This window comes from Acyrthosiphon pisum, chromosome A1 (genome assembly GCF_005508785.2).
Source record: "Acyrthosiphon pisum isolate AL4f chromosome A1, pea_aphid_22Mar2018_4r6ur, whole genome shotgun sequence".
Lineage (NCBI taxonomy): Eukaryota > Metazoa > Arthropoda > Insecta > Hemiptera > Aphididae > Acyrthosiphon > Acyrthosiphon pisum.
Genome location: NC_042494.1, coordinates 1,775,385 through 1,779,835, shown reverse-complemented (window position 1 = coordinate 1,779,835; position 4,451 = coordinate 1,775,385).

The following is a 4,451-nucleotide window of genomic DNA, read 5'->3' as shown; positions in this document are numbered from 1 at the left end:
ACAAATCAAACACCCGAAACCTATAGGTATAACCAGAATGATTTTTTTCTCAAAATACCTGAATATTTTATTTATCTTACATATTTCAATAATAATTTTAAATTAGCAATAATTATAGTATTAATTATTAAAGGTAATAAATACATAGGTGCAAATATGCTTAACTTTTTTTTTTTGTTGGAGGTATGTTTTTTCAATGATGACTGAAAAATATTTTCGTATGGTATATATTATTTACGTCATGTATATACCGTGTATATATATTTTTTAGGTATTAACCTAGCTACTAAACATCCGTAATAACCAAAAGAACTTGAATAATAACGATTATGAACACCCAAACGTTTGTTTAAATTAATTTGTTTTATCACGGTGTTCAAACACTCGAATACATCATGCAGCACTTGAAACCCGAATAAATGGTTCCGACACCCGGATTTTAAGTATTATATAATGAATTATCGTCACTTCATTTATTGTAGATTTGCGCGTATTATTAAATATTTAGGCCTATATAATCGGTGTTAAACCTTGGTGGAATAGTCACATATGCACCTCCGTCGATTTTGCGTTGGCATATAATTAAATTAAAATTAATTAGTATGAATTAAGCATAAATAATTATATTTTGTTCTTAAAAAATTACTCTGTATTTATGGAAAAAAGATTTATTGTAACCTTGATAGTTGATAGATTAGGTACCTACGTTAAAAAAACATATAACTTCTGTAACCGCAGTTTCCATAACAAAAATCTAATATAATTACCAATGCCAATGTTCAATATAGGTAGGTCTATAACTATAAGTACCAAGTACGTATGCCAAGTTATTGCCATTAATGCCGATTCAAAATACAGATACTGCCTGTTTTTAGCATAAGCGTAATTATTATCCCGGTTTGCGTGTTTATTGAAATTGAAAAAAATTTAAGTGAAATAATTTAAATTAATTAATAAAAAGACTGCATTATATTAGTATACTAGCTGAATATGTGCACTACGTTGCCCGTTAAATGTACCAACTATATATGACTCAAACTTTGTTCAATTCGCTATTTAATATTCGGTGTATGGTGTTTAAAATTAATCTTAACTTTTCCGTTGCCCGGAATAAAAATTCTGATTCGCAGCAGTATATTATCAGGTAGGCAATCTACCTTCGATAGATCGCGGACCCCTAGTTTGTACGTAAGTGTATGATTTAACTTTAAAGTACCAAAGTTATATCATGTTTGTCGTATTCTACATTTCTACTTATGGTGGATTAATATAATCAATAGCTGATCCCGTGCACTTCGTTTCCCAGCAACCAATAATTATTATTATAATAGCTTCAAAAGTCATGGCAACCATTTGTAAACAAAAATTTCCGTCGGAAATCTCAAAATTACTGTTTGAGCCCCTCCCGGGGTTGGTCCTTTTCCTTTTTAAATTATCCTATCTTCTTTATATACAAAACATTCCATCGGAAATTTCAAAATAATATATAATTGGTTGCCATTATAATATGGACACACACACCGACGGAAATATCAAAATAATATATATCTGGTTGCCATGGTAATATGGACACACACACCGACGGAAATCTCCAAATAATAAATAATTGGTTGCCATGGTAATATGGAGACATACACAGACGGAAATCTCAAAATAATATATAACTCGTTGTCATGGTAATAAGGACACACACACCGACGGAAATCTCAAAATAATTTATAATTGGTTGCCATGGTAATACCTATGGACCGAAATCTCAAAATAATATATGAATGGTTGCCATGGTAACATGGACACACACACTGACACACATACATTCATTTTTATATAATATGTAGATAAACTAGGGTAATTCACTACTTTATATTTGATTGTATAATACAGAAAATATGTTGAGTTGGTTTAATTCACTTTAATCCCTCTAATTCTGAAGAATCATTAAGTGTATTTTAAACGACTGCGGTACCTACATATGAAATTCATAACATTGACGAGGTGTAAGATTATAGAAAAATGAATAACAAACAGAGAGCATTGCAGACTATTATAATTTATAACACAACTATTATAATATTCCAATATACCTATAGGTAGCTAAAATATTAATGGGTAGATACCAATTAATATTCATACAAACCAAACCTTAAAAAAAATATATAACCATGGTTAAAATATGCATATTAGTTGTATGCCTATTTCTTACACGATAGTAATAATACTAAATACACTATTGAAATGCCTATAGAGTCCTAAATATATTTGTATATTTATATAAGGGGTGAACAGTGGGTTGTGGGGGCTGATTAACGTTATATAATGTAAAATTTTCTGCTCGTTAACTTTTTTCATATGTCATTTTAGCGTATGATTGACGGTTTTTGCTGAAACACGATAAAAAAAAGATAAAAAATTTTAATTTTTTATATTTATTAAAAATATAACGCTTGTCGCAACATATACATATTAAAAAAAGATTAATCTATGGTACAGTTTATGGTCTTTAATTTTGGTAGCAGGTATTTTTGTTGTAACTTGAAAAGCTAACGAGTTATAAGCAAAAACAGCGAAAGGGGCGCGCCACCCTTTGAAGAGGGGTAGAGGGCTACGCACAAGGGGTAGGTGTCAGGACTTTTAGTATGTTTATAAATGAGGGATAAACTAAAAAAAAAATCGAAATCCAGCTTTCGTGGAATTAGTTGCGAACTTTTTTCTAATTTGACTGGGCTACACAGTAATAGATGGTGTTAAATTTGAATTCAATGAAATAAAATAGTAATATAGTAATACATTTAAAGAAATAGAACTTGTAAAAAAACAAAATTCTAACTTCAGACACTCATAAAAAACTATTGTTGTGTTAAATTAAACGATGTTATACCTTATACATCAAAATAACGTTATTTTCTAGTAAATAACAATAGTTACCAAACAAACCATTAATTATCGTGGTTTATTATTTTTTGAGTTTGATTATCGATAATTTATACAAACGATGGAAAATGTTGTTATAATGTTATTTTAATGGTATTAGATAGTATTACAGCCACAGTAAATTGTAGATAGAAGTATATAGAACCACACAGTAAGATATAGACTAATAATAATATTATCTACTATTTCTTGGTAAGCATAAGATATCGTTATATTATCGTTGTGTCTTAAAATAATCGTAAAGTTTTGTGTTAATCATCTTTAATTTGTATTATTAATACAATTCAATATGGATGAACAAGAAATAAAAACAAATTTAACAAATTTAAATTTGATATAATTAATAAAATACGTAATAAATAATATGTCCATAGTCCATCAAGTTATCACCGGCACTTAGTGCTACAACCTCAAACCATACATCAATAATTTGCTACTTTTTGTTACAGCATTTTCATAATTTTCTACCTCCCAGTTTTTTCAGAATCCCGGAAAATAGAAAATTTCCCAGCACAAGAAAAAAAGATAACACAATGAGAAGCAGCGGAATGTAATAGCCTCATGGGCACACAAGGCTATCAAAGATGTCACTGTAAGAAGAAGTGTAAAAACGAATAAATGCGCCTGTCGAGTAGTTGGGAAATGTTGCTTTTCTAAATGCCATAGTTCATTATCATGTGAAAATAAATAATTATAAATCAATTAACACGATAATCTAATATTATTTGGAATCAACATAAATGTCATAAATCCTTAGTAATTAACGTTATAGCCCTAGTAAATTATTCATTATTATCTATTAACGTTAATTAGATACTGATTTATAACGCTAATATAAATTTAACGTATTTTACTGTAACACATACACACAAAAAGAAATATTACTGCACATCATTGTAAAATCAATGCATTCGGCAGAGCGCTCAGAATCTAAAAAAAAAAACAATTACTTTTTAGTTTTTTTTGTATTATAAATAATAATAGCCAAAAAATAGGATCTAAGTTATCAAATAAATATCACATTACATTTATAAATATTAAATATACACGTATAAGTACACCTATTATACGTACACATAATATATATTATTTTACCTTGTAGAACTAATTGGTTGTTTGTCAATAAAATTGAGTTCCCATCTAATACATATATTTCTAAATGATATAGGCATATAATAGCATTATACAATAGGTATATCGTATATTATGTGACATGTTAAAACTCCATAAAAGTAGAGTATGTAATTATATATATAACTAATGAAATAAATAAATAATTTATTAAATTTGATAAATTTGCCAACTGTTAATAGGTACATTTTTGAATAGATTTTTATATAAATCAATATAACAGAATTTGTTTATAAAAGGTAAACTAATTGTTTGTTACTTGTATTGATGGAGAAATTGTCCCATATTGTGTAATATTTATTAGATCTCTCTTAAGAGGACGTGATACCCGCATGTGTTGTCTCCGTCTCCAGGTGCGTAAGATAGCAAATTTACGCTCAGCAGAACAC